A 22,808-nucleotide genomic window follows, 5' to 3' on the forward strand; every position below is an offset into this window, starting at 1 on the left:
ACATCAATAGCATTTTTAAAATGTTCCAAATGTTAACACAAAATAGGCATATTAAAAGTAAAGTTATTTTGCCATGCTAGCTGTATCTGGAATCGCAGGAGTATAAGTCTAAGATTTAGATGAGAGTCAGGTTCCTCTATGGGGACCTTTATTTGTAAAGATGGAGGAGATGAGGGTCCCTTCTTGCTGCAGGTGGTCTTCATTGTATACATTTTTTATGAATTCATTTTAGAGTGAGATCTCTAAGTAGATAGCTTGGACAAGAATTTGTCCATAAACCTAAGTATTTTAAAGAAATTTACAAGCACCTCAGGTCATATGAGGAATGTCAGGAAATAAGAGGGTTGTGTTTAAACAAGGCTGTGAACCTCCAAGTTAGGTAAGTAAATAATGAAGAATAACTAGGTCAACAATAGTTGTTTGAGCAGCACATGTTACATAATATATACAGTATGAGTGAAGGTAAGAGGAGCAACATAGCAAAACTCACTGCCTAACATATACACCAATCAGTCATAATATTAAAGCTACTGACAGGCAAAATGAATACCATTGATTATCTCATTACAATTGCACTTGTCAATGGGTGGGATATATTAGACAGCAAGTAAACAGTCAGTTCTTGAAGTTGATGTATTGGAAGCAGGAAAAACTTGACAAGTGTAAAGATCTGAGTGACTTTGACATGGGCCAAATTGTGATGGCTAGACGACTGGGTCAGAGCATCTCCAAAACAATAGGTCTTGTGGGATGTTCTCTGTATGCAGTGATCAGTATCTACCAAAAGAGGTCCAAGGAAGTACAAGTGGGGAGTCAGAGACAGGGTCATAGGCATCCACTGCTCATTGATGCATAAGAGGAGCTAAGACTAGCTCATATGGTCCAATCCCACAGAAGAGCTTTTGTAGCATAAATTGCTGACAAATTTAGATCTGGCTATGAAAGAAAGGTGTCAGAACACACAGTGCATCACAGTTTGCTACATATGGAGCTGCATAGCCACATACAAGTCAGAATGCCCATACTGACCCCTGTCCACCACCAAAAGTGCCTACAATCAGCACATGAATGTCAGAAGCGAATGATGGGGCAATAGAAGAAGGATGCCTGGCCAGATAATTCACATTTTCTTTTACAACAAGTTGATGGCTGGGTGGTTGAGCATCATTTATGTGGGGTAGAGATGGCACCAGGATGCAATATAGGAAGAAGGCAAGCTGGCAGAGCCATTGTGATGCTGTGGTCAATGTTCTGCTATGAAAACATGGATGCTGGCATTCATGTTTATGTTAAATTAACATGTACTACCTAGATAAACATTGACCAAGAACACCTCTTCATGGCAATAGTATTCCCTGATGGAAGTGGCATCTTTCAGCAATATAATGCACCCTCCACACTGCAAAAATTGTTCAGAAATGATTTAAGGAACTTTGCAAAGCAATAATGATACAGTATGAAAAAGAGAAGAGTGGAAACACACAAAAACTCCAGAAAAAAGAATGTACAGTAAGCATTACAGATGCACAGTACAGCAGTACTCACAGTCCCATGGTACTGGGATACTCAAAAACACAACCACTGGAGCAGAGGCTGTTAATCATTACCAGTGCACAGTAACAGATACATGTGTTAACTTGTTAACCACTTAACTGACAAATTTTTATTCTAAAAACCGCTCAGAAATTGTCAGTTTTTTAAAGAGTGAATTAGGTGAAGAACATGTATTTCAACTTATCCAAAATTATTTAATAAAAAAATATATATAAATTTTTTAATATTTGTAAAAAAAATTTTTTTTTCAAACATCGGAACATCAGATCACCACCATCAGAACATATGGGGGGCCCTGTTGTGCTAACCAATCAGCAGTGATTGGTAGCATGACAGACACTGGGTGAGGGTGCAGGGAAGCAGAGGGACAGGAAGTGTGGGCGGATTCTCTTCCAGCAGCCATCCACACTGTTTAATCTATCACATTGTTGGTGACCAGAACAGATAATGCACAGCCTGGTGTGGTCACAACAAATGTGGCCATGCTAGGCAAGTGGTTAAGAGAAGGGAAAACAAATACTATTAGGTAATGGGGAGGAGATGCTGGTCAGATGTATGTCACAACCTAATGAAATAAATGGAGGGGACGTCCATTTTATACAGACACTCAGCTCCTGGAGTAAGACAACTTGAAGATCTAAGTTAGAAATGTTGTTTCCATATAGAGCAAGAATGGAAGGAGAGAGCATCTAAGGCAGGGAGGAAATCTGGCGTTTACAAGTAGAAATAAACAGCTGTCAGATATCTACAATATAAGTTATGTATTTTGGGGGAAGCCAGGGCCACTGCAGATAAGTGCCCTCCAGCACTACTAATCCAGCATCTTGGCCAAACAATCTGGGTACAGTTGACTCTCATCACCTGCAGTTGTGGTAGGGATGGTATATAGAAGGTATTTAGAGCAGGCATAATAAAATATCCACTAAGCCTTTGTCAATAGTTTCAAGAAACCCTCTGCACTTTATCCTGTTTTTTATCTAGCTACCACCCAAGCTCTCTCTTCCCCTATCCTCTAAAAATCCTTGAGCTGGTTGTCTTCAACTACCCCAGCTCATTTTTCTCCACTCACTGCCTTCTATACAAACTCCAATCTGGTGTATCATCTCTTAATTCCACTGAACCTGGCTTCCCTAAGAACAACAAATCTAAGGCACACTTTTCTATACTGATCTTCCACTCCATCAGCCTCAATTGCAGTACACTCTCATTATTCATTTACCCTACTCTTCACATTCATGTCATCATCCCCAAAAGACATGTTCTTTGTTCTTTTCTTCTCCTTCTTTACCTCTTCCCTTGGGAGCTGATTAACTACTTTAGTCTACAATACCACATAATTTACCTCTGTTCCTCTTACCTCTTATTGTCCACACTCTCCAATATCACCAATTGTTTAAGGACTATCTCATTTAAGATAACCTTCTACTTCCTTAAGATTACCATAACTCAAATAGATTATATAAAGAATAAATATTTTAGATGGGGTGGGATAGCAGGGAGAATGTTAGCCAATATGTTGAGAATCTACAATAAGGGGAAAAAAGAGTCAATAGTATCTATTAGAGATCAGATGACAAGAAGGTTATATACAGGAAATTCAGATATAGGGAAAATATTCTTTAATTATTATGAAAACCTATATAAAGAAATGCCATTTCAGAAATTACAACATGAGTTATTTCTTAATCAAGCAAAAATAACGAAATTATCTGAATCACAAAGAGAGAGTCTCAATGAAGACAACACAGAGAAGGAAGTTAGAGAAGTAATAAAAGCAAGCAAAATTAGTAAAACTCCAGGTCCAGATGGATTTAGTGTGGAATTTTATAAGATGTTAGAGCCACAATTAGTACCATATTTGACAAGGTTATTTCAAAAAATGTATAAAGGAAATTTGTATTATCCACAATTTAATATTGCTAACACAATAATAATTCCAAAAGTAGGAAAACCAAAGGAAGAAGTAAGTTCATATCGGCCAATTACATTATTAAATCAAGATTTTAAATACATAGCTAAAATTATAGCAAATAGATTGCAAAATATTCTACCTTCACTTATAACGGAACATCAATTAGGATTCACACAAAATCGATACTCGGTAAAAGGAATTAGAACAGCTATAGCCACTATAAAATCATCAAAACTGATTGATTACCCTAAAGAACCAAATGTACTATTAAGTTTTGACGCAGAAAAAGCTTTTAACAAAATATCATGGCATCACTTGCAAATTATTTTTGAACACAGGGAGTTTGGTCATATTTTTGCACAATTTATAAAATGTATATATACAGAACCAAAAACCACTATTATCTTTAATGACACTAATAGTTTACCTTTGTTAATGAGTAGAGGCATGAGGCAGGGATGCCCCTTATCACTTTTATTATTTAATATTGCTGTAGATCCACTGATACGAACACTAAATAATTGCACTAAAGTGGAAGGTATAAAAGTAGGAACACATGAAATTATAATTTCTTGCTTTTGCGGATAACCTTTTATTATTCGTTTCAAACCCATCAAAATCTATACCACATATATTTGAAATTATATCATGTTTTGGGGAGCACTCAGGGTTTTCAGTTAATTGGGATAAATCAAATGCACTTCAAATTCATAAAGAAAGTAAGCTGAGGTGGACAGGAGGTCCAACATTGAATTGGATGACTACATCAATAAAATATTTAGGGATACAAATACCAAAGGATATAGACAAATTATACAATCTTAATATGGGACAAATAGTTAAACTGGTCATAAATGACTGGAAGAATTGGTAAAATCTTCCTCTAACATATATGGGAAGAATAAATATGATTAAGATGATCATATTTCCAAAAATATTATATCCAATACAAGTCCTACCAGTATTGATATCTGAGAGAGATGTAAAAATGCTGAATAAAGAATTTAGGAAGTTTATTTGGGCTAATAAGAGATCCCGTATAGCTTTAATTAAAATTCATCAAAAGGCAATAGAAGGAGGGTTAAACTTTCTGAACATCAAAAGATATAACATAGCAAGTATAATTAGGTATATAAGGGATTGGATACATATCAAAGATTGAACAAGCATTTATTGTAGATAGGTCACTCATATCATTCTTACATAATTCAAGATCAGAGATAGCGATGGAAATACAAAATAATCCACTATTGATGACAGCATGGGAAACATGGAAAATTGTAGGAAAACAAATAGGGATAAATGATAAATACACACTGTTTTTGCCATTTGTTAATACTATATCATTTCAAGGGGGAAAGACAGCAAAAGTATTTGAACAATGGAAAACTAAAGGAATTACAAAAGTAGGAAATTCAATAAAATTGGAGACTGGTAAAATGATGAAGATGGAAGAAATTATGAGAAAATATGAATTGCCTGCAAAAGATCAATTTTCCATATTTCAAGTTATGCATTATGCCAAGGAGGTATTACAAGAGTTGGTAGAGAAAGATATTAATAACAACTTGGATAAAAGTCTCAACCAACAAGTAATAGGGAAAAAGGCAATTACACTATATTATAATCTGTTAAGAAATTTAATAGATACTCTCATGGAAAAAAAAAGGGGTAGGAAGAAGGCAAGATACTTTTCTGAATGTATCAGAAGATAGGATATTAAAAACATTAGAATACTCTAATCAAATTATAAAATCAATATCATATAGAGAAATTAATTTGAAGATATATCATAGAGGATACATATTACCCCAAAGGAGATATAACATGGGGCTTGCAGAGACAAATGAATGTCAAAAATGTAAAATATTTAATGCCTAATTATACCATTGCCTATGGGAGTGTGAGGAGATAAAAAAATTTTGGGAACAGGTGCTGAAGTTTGCTTATACGCACCTAATTGATTATACTCCAGGGACAGCACAATGGGCAAAATTGGGGATATTGGAACCAGAATTAAAATATAATAAAGGAAGCAGGGAAATGCTTACAATAATTTCATTAGTAGCAAGGAAGTGTATACTACAAAATTGGATAGAATCTAAACATCCATCGCTGTCATTATTTTTGAGTCAATTATTTTTTGTATTTCAGATGGAATGGATAGAAGCGGCTATTCAGAGGGGGAAATATATTGAAAGGTTGTTTGATATATGGGAGGGATTTATTAATTCACTGCTAATGGACCTAAAAATGCAACTGGATAATTGCTTTCAGAATTCAAATTGGTATGAAAACATAATTATTGGGGGGGATCCACCTAAAGATTTTCTGGGAGGATAGGAGGATAGGGGAGGGATGGAGGGGGAGGAGTAGAGGAAGAAGGGGGAAGAGAAGATTTATAGAGAAATCCTTTTGTGATCTCTCTTTTTTTTTCCTCTTTTCTTCCTTCGCTTTTTCCTTCTTCTTTCTCTTATGTCTGTGGTTTATAGATAAAATGGATGGGGATATTAAGTCGATTAGATGTGATCAAAATAACTGTATAAAATGAAATGCTATGAAGAATATTGGATCATATTATTCTTTCTGTTTCTTATTTGATAATTGATTAATGGAATCTTATTATCTTTAATGACTTTTGGTCTAAGAACATTGGATTGTAATACTGTTCATGTTACCTACTTGTTTTAAAATGTGGAAAGTGAATAAAGATATTAGAAAAAAAAAAAAAAGATTACCATAACTAAAACTGAAATAAATGATTTTCCCCTCTGACATCCAATCTTTCACATTCATCCTTGGCTGTGTCTTCTCCTTTAACCCTCACAATCTCCCAATCCTTCCACCTCCACCTCTGTAATATTTCAAGGAAAAACATTCCTCATCCTGAAATGTATTACAATTCTCATCCACATTATCATATTTTGCCTTTATTACTGTAACCTCTTTTCTGGCCTGCCAAGCTCCTACCTTTCCCTTATTTAGTCCATGCTCAACAACAATACAAGCCCTATTTTCCTCTCTCACCGCTTCCCCTCAGCTGCCAATCTCTGCCGATCACTCCACTGACTCCCTGTCTTATACAGAATCAAGTTCACACTCCTATCATTCACCTTCAAAAACTCTAAACTACTCTTTCATCAGACATCATTGTGTCTCTCACTCTCTTTCACCCACTCTGTTGTACTAATGACTATCACCTCTTCTTAGTATTTATTCTGCACTGCTTCCAACCTCTGGCATGACACCCACTATAAGTCAGACTTTCATTCAGCCTACATCCATTTAAACATCCCTTTAAAACTTTCTTTTTTTTCTATATCCCCTGTAGAATGTAATTACTTCTTGATAATACTGTATATACATTTGTAAACTCATCTGTTACTGTCTGATGTACTTACAGTATGTATAGAACATTGTTGCATGCTTATCCATGTGTATGCTGCTATGGAACTACTGTGGTGCCATAAAAATAAAATATAATAATAATAAAGACACTAAACTTTATGATGAAAATTAAACACACATACTATGTTGTTCTATTGTACATGAATGTCTTACTATCTGAAAATGTCATGGTAAAATTGAACTTGTAGTTACCTTTGTGTCACACTATAAAGTAGATCAAGGAGAAATGTTCTATACTTTTTTGCACCAGGGGAGATCAAACCAGCAAGATCTTTTATAGCAATGTTCCTTTCAACCTAGGTGACAGACATGGGCCAGCCTGTCATAGAATCACAGACACCTATACCATCACATATTTCCATTACATGTTCTGCATTTAACAATTTGTCCTCACTATTTTTACCATAACAAAACAAATGCACTAGATGTTGATTTCTAGCTCATACATTTAATACAGTGTATATCTATACAAGATTCAATAAAAATGTAATTCAATTTAAAACAATTTATAGTGTTATTCCCTAATTTACTTCACCTCATAGGGCTATTCAGTACTTAACTTAAAGTACATAATTAAAATGTAAACATTTTTAAATGAATTTCAGATAACATTTACAAACATGAATTATATATTGTCCTCTTTTGGACACAAATATTTCAGCCTTCCACCAAATCACCCTATTTTGAGTGTTTGAAAATATCAGGAAGAAAGAGGCCATTCAGCAAACAAGCCAGGTCACTAACATAACATAACTTTGGTTAACAGGATATTATTTATTGACACCAACAAACAAATGTATAGTGAATGGTGACAAGGAAAGGATGGCAGTTATCAGTACCAACAATAAGACTATACAAATATAAAATAGCAACAACATGTTTTGGGATAGCAATCTACCCCAGGTGCTTCAATAAAATATGACATCCATCATTCATCAGTTGCTTTCAATGGTTTGTTGTGTCAAAAAGGCTTCCAAAAACACCATGACCCATCTCAATTTCCACAGCCAATCTGATAGAATGATACAGCCGGGTGTAGTAGGTATTACCCAAGATGCAGGACCAGAGGTTCAAATCCCGACAGCAGCAGCCCGGCAAGGGTGATAATCCAGATCATCCCTAAGTTATCGCTATCCTAATTCCCCCCTTAACCCTAACCCTCCCTTAGGGGTGCCTAACCCTAACCTCCCTCCCAAGTGCCTATCCCTAATTCCCCATCCTAGTGCCTAAACCTAACCCCCCCTTCCCCGCAGCCTAAACCTAGGCACCCCCTCTGGAGACTTAACCCTATCCTCCCCCCAGGGGTGCCTAACCCTAACCCCACCTTCCCCTAGCCTAACCCTTAGCCTCTCAGGTGGGGTGCCTTACCCTAAGTCCCCCCGGGAGCCCTAAACCTAACCCTCCAGCCCATGGCTGCCCACACCCGGCGCCCAGCTTACCTTTGTTCAGTATGCTGGGCGTTGGTCTTCTGGCATCTGGTTAATGACAGGCATCGAATTTTCGATGCCTGTCATTAGTACCATGCCGGGATTAGAAAGTCTGGAAGCCGGCGATCGGTATTTAGACCATCGGCTTCCAAACTACATCCCATACAGCCTAGTAACATCAGTACAACAGTAGACTCCTCATGCTTCCTGCCAAAATAAAACATGTCCCATAGGAATCACTCTACAAGCAAATATTTTCAAGCCTGCAAATACTACACTTAGAGCAAAATCTATTTCCTGGCTGACCAGAGCCATAACAAGGGAGAACAATGCCACTGATGCAGCAATGGGATCAGCAGAGATAGAGCCCACCACTGATCCACCCCGACTTACTGCAATGCTGCCAGCTGGCACCTGTGATAGCAGGACAACTTCCCTAACAGACTCTGCCTGCACAACGAATTCCTGGCCCAGTGCAGAACTAATCCGCTGGCTAGCAGGGCACACCAGTAAATTACCTCAACCACTTTTACAAGTTATAAAACCACCAAATTCTAAAAAAAAACAAATGGTATAAGAAAAGGAATGTAAAAGATTGGTGCACAATCTGTCCAGTCCTTATACAATCAAGGGAATCCAGTGGTGTTATATCATGATATTGGTCCCTATGTATCTGGAATGAATTGCAAACATATATGCTACAGTATATGTTTCCTTCACTGTGAAAATAAAGGTTGAAAAAAAGTGCTTCCAGGGACACCCAATCTAGAAAGAACGTTCAAAATGCAAAAGCCCATCACAATATATATTTGTAACTACAGGATACTTCAAGCATTTTAAATGAGATCCATGGTAAAGAATACATGTGAAAAAATATAGCATTTATATTAGTACATATAGTTTTGGAATATATAATATATATACATTTTAATAACCAGCATGTATAGAACTATGTTAAAAATCAATAAAAGTAACAGTATAGCAGTGGTGGGTATAAAAATTTAGCCAGCTCTGTGTTCATGTAGTGCTGGGTGAGAATGCCATCCAGGCTTCCTTAATAGGGTAGTCTTGGCCCTTCACAACACTCACCCAACACGTTTTGATGCTCCATTGCATCTTTGTCAAGGCTAGTGAGAGAGAGTGAGTGGAGATTCTTATTCTAAAGCACAGAAAGCTCTGACTCCTGGTCTGTGTCAGAGTTTGATCATTATCAATAAAGTTGTTCATAAGTGTCCCTAACTTCAGGCGCTGGTATAATAAAGTTAGTTGATAAACATACATTTTATTTACTTATTGCATTCAATGCATATAATTAAACTACAAAATGTGTATACAAATAATAGAAATGTGTTAGGCTTTTCCATGGTTGAATTACAGTATTACATGTCTTCACACTTTTCATCTAGATATGATGTTATTGATAAAATCTGCAAATCATTGTATAAATAATATTGATATCAGTGTACATAAATATCAGCCAATTATATAAATCGTGCATCAACACTTGTCTTTACATGAAAAGAGCTTATCTACTGTAAGCATAAAAAACCCCTAAAAATATTAATTAGATCCAACATTTTATGTATTCGTGCGATGTCACGATAAATAAATGTTACATCATATTGCATCCATATACCTAAATAAAATAGTTAAACAACATAAAAATTTACACAATTATAGAAAAAGACAAAATATTCTGAATAATACTACAGTACCAGTTATTAGGAATTGTATAGAAATATGATGACTGGAATTATCTTAAAGGATTTGATTTAGAAGATTCAATTAAAAAGCCACTATTCCGGTGAAACATGTGTCTTGACTATGGAACCCTGCTGTACACACAGGGACTCCTCTGATGACACACTAACGAATTACCTCACATATACTGGGCCACCCATTGCACTGTCTTAGACAACAATGGGATGAGAGTGTGTGTCTGCATACTAGCGGGCTCCCACTATATTCCTTCCTGTGGGATTTGGGTGTCTGGGATTGCTCACCCGGTATTCACTGAGGCACATCCTAACATATAGGGCAGCAGTATCCAGAACACCTCCATCTCACTTTCTACATGTGATTCTCAAATATCTGGCACTCTCATTTTCTTGCCACTCTACCAGGGAGCTTGCACTGATTTCATCAGACTCTCAGTGGGGTTGGCTGGACAAACAGCAGATGCCATTGACTGTCATTGTATAGGAGGTGGATCCGCTCATGCCCCACTAACTACTTTCAGTATATGGGGTATAGCAGGCATCTGCCCCACACAACACTGAAAAGTATCTTATCTGCGCAATACTATCCATCTTTTCTATAATAATTACCTGATACACTGACTGTGATAAATATATTTCATAAAGAGAAAAAGAAAGACAAGATTATCTGGTCCAGTACACTAATAGGTCTGAGTATAATTCTAGTAATATGATGTCCTTAGAGAAATATATAAAATATAGCTTTTTTTAAATTATTTTAAACATATAGTATAGTCAGATGTAGGGCGAAATATAAAATAAGTAAAGAAAAAAGGATGTGAAGATTTAATAAGAAATAGTGATTAAAACACTTCCAGTGCCTTGAAAAAGCAGCCCCAGGCAAAACCCGCGTCAGCTGCCGGTTAACCATACAATTGTATGTGGACTACTAGTTCACTGCACCGACGTATGGGAAGGCGACATAGATACCCAATTTAAGTGTTTAGGATCCTAACTGATTCTTTAAATGCTGGTAATCAGAGAAGATACGTTGTACAGCTCGCATATATTTACATTGCCTACGGAGAGCGACTGTGACTCACTCTCTTTTTCACTTATTAACAAAGTGTTAAGATAGTATTGTAACCATTTCTTAACAGTGCAACACACATTTTTGATAACAGTGAAGCACAGAGAGCGACTGTGACTCACTGCTAATTAATATATTGGATACTCTCTGCTACTTATCGACTAAGAAACAATTGTAGCCATTTCTTAACAGTACTGCATGCATTTCTGGTTGATTGTGCATAACAGTATAATACATAATTACCAAATTTATGTGCACATGATCATTACAGATGATGCACGGATTATACTAAAAACACTAATTAATGCATGTTGTCTCCAATAAACCGGTACAGTGCAATGTGGATTTAAAAATATTAGTAGGTATTCTCTTGGGCATCTAATATATGGGAGCAGTGGGAATAAACACAAAACCACAACATTATACTATATATGAGAGTATCTTTATTGTCATTATAATAAAAGCTATTTGACAATTTACCTTACTATAGAGCACCTTTTGCCATAATAAGAGATAATAATAACAATATGATAGGAGAGTCCCTCATATATTAGATTTCTATATATATATATTGAGAAATTATCGCTACTGGGTTTACATGTCACCCATCAGATAGGAGTGATGATAGAGATACAGATATTGCTGAAACAAACCATAGTAATAGGATTTAAATTAAACGGCAGTAACTGGAAGTGTTTTAAATCACTATTTCTTATTAAATCTTCACATTTTTTTTCTTTACTTATTTTATATTTCGCCCCAACATTGGACTAGACTATATGTTTTAAATAATTTAATAAAAGCTATATTTTATATATTTCTCTGAGGACATCATATTACTAGAATTATACTGAGACCTATTAGTGCACTGGACCAGATAATCTTGTCTTTCTTTTTCTCTTTATGATATATATGCTGTATGAACAGAATATGGTCTGGGGGCACCTCCAGGAGTAGATCCACTCACTTATTAGAGGAGTAATATAGATCTATTAATATATACTACATATATAAACTACCCTCAGGATTCAGAAAATAAATCTACAGTGCGGGACCACAATAGTTCTTTGAAGTGACTGTGATAAACGTTCACTCTTAATTCTTTGTGATGACTTGGGGTAATCAGGGCCGTAGAGAGCCTGGCCAGGCCCCGGTAAAGGAGGGGGCGTGGCCTAATCATGGGAGGTGTGGCCATGCCCCCTTGAAAAAAAACTAGAAAAAAAAACATCACTCGGCACTAAGCAGAGGGGGGTGGCGTGATCATTGTGATCAGCTATAGCCATAGGAGACTGCTCTGGCTGCTGCAGCAGCCACGAGCAGTCTCACACAGCAGCCCAACACAAGTTGTGTGTTGAGCTGCTGTGAGGGAGGGGGGCGATGCTGGACCCAGGCCCCGCCGTGCCCCTTTAGCAAGCCCAGGCCCAGTTAAACTGTACCTGCTCCCCCCCTCTCGGCACCCATGCAGATAATTAGCTGGTAGATGGGTGTCAGTGGTGCAGTGTCTAAGGTGCTCAATCAGGGTCCACACATCTTTTCAGGTATAAATTAAAGAAAAGTGCTTTAATGTCAGCATACTATAGAAAGAAAATAACAAATGCCTAGGCCCCTTTTAGGGCACTGACTCACTTCTTTGCCCCTAATTACCTTAAGGCAGCTTGTCTGCAATTAAAGTCTCTGCCAGCTTCTCTGCATGTTTATCACCAGATTGGCACCACAACTACACAAAACACAGCCAGTCTTGGTGGCCTTCCCTGTCTCTTACAGGTATTGGAACTGGCTACCTTAGCCTGCAGCTTAGCTGCTTCAATGTCCTTCAATGTACAGTCTGAGTTTTTTGGTCCTCCCTGCCTCCTTTAGGACTGGACTCAGGCCCCCCCATGGCCTCCAGACACACTGGGCTCTGTAGCTGCCAGTCCTCCTTAGACTGATTCCACATGCAGCCTGACTGTATGTCTGCCTCGTTAGCCCTACCTGAGCTCTTTCCACAAGGCAGCCCCTCTGCATTTTCCCAAAACCATTTTCTTCTTTGTGTGGGTGGATCTCTCCTGTCCCACACAGAATCTGCTGCTCACCAGCGCCAAATTTGGTGATCCTGTCACAACTTGCTCTCACCACATATTGAACATTATTGACATATTTATGTGGTCCAGATCTGTGGTTTATAAGATTGCTTACATGCAAATGATTGTTTATAATTCTTCTTCTTGTAACAAGTTGTATAATACTATGTGTAACAATCTATCTCACATATGTAGGGAGTGATACATTTTGAGAAGTTACTGTTTCTAAGATGACATATATTTTCCAGTAACACATTAGAATGATGATATGAGCAATAAGCATATTACTTTTTATTAACAAAATATAGTAACTAGATCTGTTGTCTGCAATTTTTTTTACTACTGTGTTTGATTTTTAGTTGTAGCATCTAGTGGATTACAGCCTACAAATTTGTAACCACACGGACCCCAGTGGTGAGATGGAGATTTGCTGATAAGAAGCTGCTATTAGTTTGTGGTTGGACTGTGTCCATTTAACATATGCAGAGATGACATCTCTTTGATGAATTGTATTATTTAACCAATACATTTTCACCTTGCCTAATACCATTGTAGTCTTCAGAATAAATTGTTGGTGGTCTATCTAGGATAAAGGATATCTAGTACCTGAATGCATAATTCATGTAGGTTATGACCATTATCAGATATATATACTATTACATTTTTACATATAATTATTAAAAGTTAAGATTTATTAACAGCGCAGGTAGAACTTTGTACCCCAACAAAAAAGAGAGTACTTTTTTTCTTTTCTTTGCAACTGTTGTTACTCTCATGGGTGCACCTCCACAGATATGACATATCTGATAACAATAAATTCCTGAAACTTTCCCTATGTGGAGTATTTCTATCTCTATCCTAATATATTGGTACCAGTGCTCAGGGTCTCCCAGTTTTTCCCTTTCCCAAGCGCTTGTAAGATTTTGAACTTTATAAGAACCCTTTTAGCTCAAATTCACAATTGTGTACCTTGCGAAAACATGGTTCCAAATCATAAATCTGGAATCAGATTATAGGGGTGTGGCAGGGGTGGTCGCCCCAGGCCCTCCACACTTAGGGACGTCTAGTATAGATGTGTGCAAGTAGAGGTTAAAATATATGTGAAAAAATTGCATGAATAAAAAACAACATAAAAGGTGATATGAAAAGTAACTATGTGTATTAAGTCGTGATACACTGAGGAAGCCCAGCTAGAGAGCCTCGGGGGACCTAAACCCAAATGCTCACACCAAATGTAATATACACCAATTATAAGGCCTCATAATAAAGGCACATATATATTTTGGCAAATGTAAGGCCTCATAATAAAGGCACATACATAAATGTATCCAAATTGAGAGCCATCTTACCTGGGAGTCACCCCTGGGATCTCCAATTAGCACTACTAGAACTAGCATGCCCTGCTAATGATGGTTCATTCATGCATCTCATGACAACAAACAAAAAAATGGCAGCTGCTCAATCAATCTGGTAGTACTTTTCATGTTCATGAAAGGGAGGGGTCATACCAAGTAGAACAGGGAGGGGGTTTAACCCCTATTGTTCCTCAGCACACTGAATTATACCTGCAACAATATATGAACAAAGGAGATATAACATGGGGCTTGCAGAGACAAATGAATGTCAAAAATGTAAAATATTTAATGCCTAATTATACCATTGCCTATGGGAGTGTGAGGAGATAAAAAAATTTTGGGAACAGGTGCTGAAGTTTGCTTATACGCACCTAATTGATTATACTCCAGGGACAGCACAATGGGCAAAATTGGGGATATTGGAACCAGATTTAAAATATAATAAAGGAAGCAGGGAAATGCTTACAATAATTTCATTAGTAGCAAGGAAGTGTATACTACAAAATTGGATAGAATCTAAACATCCATCGCTGTCATTATTTTTGAGTCAATTATTTTTTGTATTTCAGATGGAATGGATAGAAGCGGCTATTCAGAGGGGGAAATATATTGAAAGGTTGTTTGATATATGGGAGGGATTTATTAATTCACTGCTAATGGACCTAAAAATGCAACTGGATAATTGCTTTCAGAATTCAAATTGGTATGAAAAAATAATTATTGGGGGGGATCCACCTAAAGATTTTCTGGGAGAATAGGAGGATAGGGGAGGGATGGAGGGGGAGGAGTAGAGGAAGAAGGGGGAAGAGAAGATTTATAGAGAAATCCTTTTGTGATCTCTCTTTTTTTTTCCTCTTTTCTTCCTTCGCTTTTTCCTTCTTCTTTCTCTTATGTCTGTGGTTTATAGATAAAATGGATGGGGATATTAAGTCGATTAGATGTGATCAAAATAACTGTATAAAATGAAATGCTATGAAGAATATTGGATCATATTATTCTTTCTGTTTCTTATTTGATAATTGATTAATGGAATCTTATTATCTTTAATGACTTTTGGTCTAAGAACATTGGATTGTAATACTGTTCATGTTACCTACTTGTTTTAAAATGTGGAAAGTGAATAAAGATATTAGAAAAAAAAAAAAAAGATTACCATAACTAAAACTGAAATAAATGATTTTCCCCTCTGACATCCAATCTTTCACATTCATCCTTGGCTGTGTCTTCTCCTTTAACCCTCACAATCTCCCAATCCTTCCACCTCCACCTCTGTAATATTTCAAGGAAAAACATTCCTCATCCTGAAATGTATTACAATTCTCATCCACATTATCATATTTTGCCTTTATTACTGTAACCTCTTTTCTGGCCTGCCAAGCTCCTACCTTTCCCTTATTTAGTCCATGCTCAACAACAATACAAGCCCTATTTTCCTCTCTCACCGCTTCCCCTCAGCTGCCAACCTCTGCCGATCACTCCACTGACTCCCTGTCTTATACAGAATCAAGTTCACACTCCTATCATTCACCTTCAAAAACTCTAAACTACTCTTTCATCAGACATCATTGTGTCTCTCACTCTCTTTCACCCACTCTGTTGTACTAATGACTATCACCTCTTCTTAGTATTTATTCTGCACTGCTTCCAACCTCTGGCATGACACCCACTATAAGTCAGACTTTCATTCAGCCTACATCCATTTAAACATCCCTTTAAAACTTTCTTTTTTTTCTATATCCCCTGTAGAATGTAATTACTTCTTGATAATACTGTATATACATTTGTAAACTCATCTGTTACTGTCTGATGTACTTACAGTATGTATAGAACATTGTTGCATGCTTATCCATGTGTATGCTGCTATGGAACTACTGTGGTGCCATAAAAATAAAATATAATAATAATAAAGACACTAAACTTTATGATGAAAATTAAACACACATACTATGTTGTTCTATTGTACATGAATGTCTTACTATCTGAAAATGTCATGGTAAAATTGAACTTGTAGTTACCTTTGTGTCACACTATAAAGTAGATCAAGGAGAAATGTTCTATACTTTTTTGCACCAGGGGAGATCAAACCAGCAAGATCTTTTATAGCAATGTTCCTTTCAACCTAGGTGACAGACATGGGCCAGCCTGTCATAGAATCACAGACACCTATACCATCACATATTTCCATTACATGTTCTGCATTTAACAATTTGTCCTCACTATTTTTACCATAACAAAACAAATGCACTAGATGTTGATTTCTAGCTCATACATTTAATACAGTGTATATCTATACAAGATTCAATAAAAATGTAATTCAATTTAAAACAATTTATAGTGTTATTCCCTAATTTACTTCACCTCATAGGGCTATTCAGTACTTAACTTAAAGTACATAATTAAAATGTAAACATTTTTAAATGAATTTCAGATAACATTTACAAACATGAATTATATATTGTCCTCTTTTGGACACAAATATTTCAGCCTTCCACCAAATCACCCTATTTTGAGTGTTTGAAAATATCAGGAAGAAAGAGGCCATTCAGCAAACAAGCCAGGTCACTAACATAACATAACTTTGGTTAACAGGATATTATTTATTGACACCAACAAACAAATGTATAGTGAATGGTGACAAGGAAAGGATGGCAGTTATCAGTACCAACAATAAGACTATACAAATATAAAATAGCAACAACATGTTTTGGGATAGCAATCTACCCCAGGTGCTTCAATAAAATATGACATCCATCATTCATCAGTTGCTTTCAATGGTTTGTTGTGTCAAAAAGGCTTCCAAAAACACCATGACCCATCTCAATTTCCACAGCCAATCTGATAGAATGATACAGCCGGGTGTAGTAGGTATTACCCAAGATGCAGGACCAGAGGTTCAAATCCCGACAGCAGCAGCCCGGCAAGGGTGATAATCCAGATCATCCCTAAGTTATCGCTATCCTAATTCCCCCCTTAACCCTAACCCTCCCTTAGGGGTGCCTAACCCTAACCTCCCTCCCAAGTGCCTATCCCTAATTCCCCATCCTAGTGCCTAAACCTAACCCCCCCTTCCCCGCAGCCTAAACCTAGGCACCCCCTCTGGAGACTTAACCCTATCCTCCCCCCAGGGGTGCCTAACCCTAACCCCACCTTCCCCTAGCCTAACCCTAAGCCTCTCAGGTGGGGTGCCTTACCCTAAGTCCCCCCGGGAGCCCTAAACCTAACCCTCCAGCCCATGGCTGCCCACACCCGGCGCCCAGCTTACCTTTGTTCAGTATGCTGGGCGTTGGTCTTCTGGCATCTGGTTAATGACAGGCATCGAATTTTCAATGCCTGTCATTAGTACCATGCCAGGTTTAGAAAGTCTGGAAGCCGGCGATCGGCATTTAGACCATCGGCTTCCAAACTACATCCCATACAGCCTAGTAACATCAGTACAACAGTAGACTCCTCATGCTTCCTGCCAAAATAAAACATGTCCCATAGGAATCACTCTACAAGCAAATATTTTCAAGCCTGCAAATACTACACTTAGAGCAAAATCTATTTCCTGGCTGACCAGAGCCATAACAAGGGAGAACAATGCCACTGATGCAGCAATGGGATCAGCAGAGATAGAGCCCACCACTGATCCACCCCGACTTACTGCAATGCTGCCAGCTGGCACCTGTGATAGCAGGACAACTTCCCTAACAGACTCTGCCTGCACAACGAATTCCTGGCCCAGTGCAGAACTAATCCGCTGGCTAGCAGGGCACACCAGTAAATTACCTCAACCACTTTTACAAGTTATAAAACCACCAAATTCTAAAAAAAAACAAATGGTATAAGAAAAGGAATGTAAAAGATTGGTGCACAATCTGTCCAGTCCTTATACAATCAAGGGAATCCAGTGGTGTTATATCATGATATTGGTCCCTATGTATCTGGAATGAATTGCAAACATATATGCTACAGTATATGTTTCCTTCACTGTGAAAATAAAGGTTGAAAAAAAGTGCTTCCAGGGACACCCAATCTAGAAAGAACGTTCAAAATGCAAAAGCCCATCACAATATATATTTGTAACTACAGGATACTTCAAGCATTTTAAATGAGATCCATGGTAAAGAATACATGTGAAAAAATATAGCATTTATATTAGTACATATAGTTTTGGAATATATAATATATATACATTTTAATAACCAGCATGTATAGAACTATGTTAAAAATCAATAAAAGTAACAGTATAGCAGTGGTGGGTATAAAAATTTAGCCAGCTCTGTGTTCATGTAGTGCTGGGTGAGAATGCCATCCAGGCTTCCTTAATAGGGTAGTCTTGGCCCTTCACAACACTCACCCAACACGTTTTGATGCTCCATTGCATCTTTGTCAAGGCTAGTGAGAGAGAGTGAGTGGAGATTCTTATTCTAAAGCACAGAAAGCTCTGACTCCTGGTCTGTGTCAGAGTTTGATCATTATCAATAAAGTTGTTCATAAGTGTCCCTAACTTCAGGCGCTGGTATAATAAAGTTAGTTGATAAACATACATTTTATTTACTTATTGCATTCAATGCATATAATTAAACTACAAAATGTGTATACAAATAATAGAAATGTGTTAGGCTTTTCCATGGTTGAATTACAGTATTACATGTCTTCACACTTTTCATCTAGATATGATGTTATTGATAAAATCTGCAAATCATTGTATAAATAATATTGATATCAGTGTACATAAATATCAGCCAATTATATAAATCGTGCATCAACACTTGTCTTTACATGAAAAGAGCTTATCTACTGTAAGCATAAAAAACCCCTAAAAATATTAATTAGATCCAACATTTTATGTATTCGTGCGATGTCACGATAAATAAATGTTACATCATATTGCATCCATATACATAAATAAAATAGTTAAACAACATAAAAATTTACACAATTATAGAAAAAGACAAAATATTCTGAATAATACTACAGTACCAGTTATTAGGAATTGTATAGAAATATGATGACTGGAATTATCTTAAAGGATTTGATTTAGAAGATTCAATTAAAAAGCCACTATTCCGGTGAAACATGTGTCTTGACTATGGAACCCTGCTGTACACACAGGGACTCCTCTGATGACACACTAACGAATTACCTCACATATACTGGGCCACCCATTGCACTGTCTTAGACAACAATGGGATGAGAGTGTGTGTCTGCATACTAGCGGGCTCCCACTATATTCCTTCCTGTGGGATTTGGGTGTCTGGGATTGCTCACCCGGTATTCACTGAGGCACATCCTAACATATAGGGCAGCAGTATCCAGAACACCTCCATCTCACTTTCTACATGTGATTCTCAAATATCTGGCACTCTCATTTTCTTGCCACTCTACCAGGGAGCTTGCACTGATTTCATCAGACTCTCAGTGAGGTTGGCTGGACAAACAGCAGATGCCATTGACTGTCATTGTATAGGAGGTGGATCCGCTCATGCCCCACTAACTACTTTCAGTATATGGGGTATAGCAGGCATTTGCCCCACACAACACTGAAAAGTATCTTATCTGCGCAATACTATCCATCTTTTCTATAATAATTACCTGATACACTGACTGTGATAAATATATTTCATAAAGAGAAAAAGAAAGACAAGATTATCTGGTCCAGTACACTAATAGGTCTGAGTATAATTCTAGTAATATGATGTCCTTAGAGAAATATATAAAATATAGTTTTTTTTAAATTATTTTAAACATATAGTATAGTCAGATGTAGGGCGAAATATAAAATAAGTAAAGAAAAAAGGATGTGAAGATTTAATAAGAAATAGTGATTAAAACACTTCCAGTGCCTTGAAAAAGCAGCCCCAGGCAAAACCCGCGTCAGCTGCCGGTTAACCATACAATTGTATGTGGACTACTAGTTCACTGCACCGACGTATGGGAAGGCGACATAGATACCCAATTTAAGTGTTTAGGATCCTAACTGATTCTTTAAATGCTGGTAATCAGAGAAGATACGTTGTACAGCTCGCATATATTTACATTGCCTACGGAGAGCGACTGTGACTCACTCTCTTTTTCACTTATTAACAAAGTGTTAAGATAGTATTGTAACCATTTCTTAACAGTGCAACACACATTTTTGATAACAGTGAAGCACAGAGAGCGACTGTGACTCACTGCTAATTAATATATTGGATACTCTCTGCTACTTATCGACTAAGAAACAATTGTAGCCATTTCTTAACAGTACTGCATGCATTTCTGGTTGATTGTGCATAACAGTATAATACATAATTACCAAATTTATGTGCACATGATCATTACAGATGATGCACGGATTATACTAAAAACACTAATTAATGCATGTTGTCTCCAATAAACCGGTACAGTGCAATGTGGATTTAAAAATATTAGTAGGTATTCTCTTGGGCATCTAATATATGGGAGCAGTGGGAATAAACACAAAACCACAACATTATACTATATATGAGAGTATCTTTATTGTCATTATAATAAAAGCTATTTGACAATTTACCTTACTATAGAGCACCTTTTGCCATAATAAGAGATAATAATAACAATATGATAGGAGAGTCCCTCATATATTAGATTTCTATATATATATATTGAGAAATTATCGCTACTGGGTTTACATGTCACCCATCAGATAGGAGTGATGATAGAGATACAGATATTGCTGAAACAAACCATAGTAATAGGATTTAAATTAAACGGCAGTAACTGGAAGTGTTTTAAATCACTATTTCTTATTAAATCTTCACATTTTTTTTCTTTACTTATTTTATATTTCGCCCCAACATTGGACTAGACTATATGTTTTAAATAATTTAATAAAAGCTATATTTTATATATTTCTCTGAGGACATCATATTACTAGAATTATACTGAGACCTATTAGTGCACTGGACCAGATAATCTTGTCTTTCTTTTTCTCTTTATGATATATATGCTGTATGAACAGAATATGGTCTGGGGGCACCTCCAGGAGTAGATCCACTCACTTATTAGAGGAGTAATATAGATCTATTAATATATACTACATATATAAACTACCCTCAGGATTCAGAAAATAAATCTACAGTGCGGGACCACAATAGTTCTTTGAAGTGACTGTGATAAACGTTCACTCTTAATTCTTTGTGATGACTTGGGGTAATCAGGGCCGTAGAGAGCCTGGCCAGGCCCCGGTAAAGGAGGGGGCGTGGCCTAATCATGGGAGGTGTGGCCATGCCCCCTTGAAAAAAAACTAGAAAAAAAAACATCACTCGGCACTAAGCAGAGGGGGGTGGCGTGATCATTGTGATCAGCTATAGCCATAGGAGACTGCTCTGGCTGCTGCAGCAGCCACGAGCAGTCTCACACAGCAGCCCAACACAAGTTGTGTGTTGAGCTGCTGTGAGGGAGGGGGGCGATGCTGGACCCAGGCCCCGCCGTGCCCCTTTAGCAAGCCCAGGCCCAGTTAAACTGTACCTGCTCCCCCCCTCTCGGCACCCATGCAGATAATTAGCTGGTAGATGGGTGTCAGTGGTGCAGTGTCTAAGGTGCTCAATCAGGGTCCACACATCTTTTCAGGTATAAATTAAAGAAAAGTGCTTTAATGTCAGCATACTATAGAAAGAAAATAACAAATGCCTAGGCCCCTTTTAGGGCACTGACTCACTTCTTTGCCCCTAATTACCTTAAGGCAGCTTGTCTGCAATTAAAGTCTCTGCCAGCTTCTCTGCATGTTTATCACCAGATTGGCACCACAACTACACAAAACACAGCCAGTCTTGGTGGCCTTCCCTGTCTCTTACAGGTATTGGAACTGGCTACCTTAGCCTGCAGCTTAGCTGCTTCAATGTCCTTCAATGTACAGTCTGAGTTTTTTGGTCCTCCCTGCCTCCTTTAGGACTGGACTCAGGCCCCCCCATGGCCTCCAGACACACTGGGCTCTGTAGCTGCCAGTCCTCCTTAGACTGATTCCACATGCAGCCTGACTGTATGTCTGCCTCGTTAGCCCTACCTGAGCTCTTTCCACAAGGCAGCCCCTCTGCATTTTCCCAAAACCATTTTCTTCTTTGTGTGGGTGGATCTCTCCTGTCCCACACAGAATCTGCTGCTCACCAGCGCCAAATTTGGTGATCCTGTCACAACTTGCTCTCACCACATATTGAACATTATTGACATATTTATGTGGTCCAGATCTGTGGTTTATAAGATTGCTTACATGCAAATGATTGTTTATAATTCTTCTTCTTGTAACAAGTTGTATAATACTATGTGTAACAATCTATCTCACATATGTAGGGAGTGATACATT

This window comes from Taudactylus pleione, unplaced genomic scaffold (genome assembly GCF_031769625.1).
Source record: "Taudactylus pleione unplaced genomic scaffold, aTauple2 ptg000178l, whole genome shotgun sequence".
NCBI classification, from domain to species: domain Eukaryota; kingdom Metazoa; phylum Chordata; class Amphibia; order Anura; family Myobatrachidae; genus Taudactylus; species Taudactylus pleione.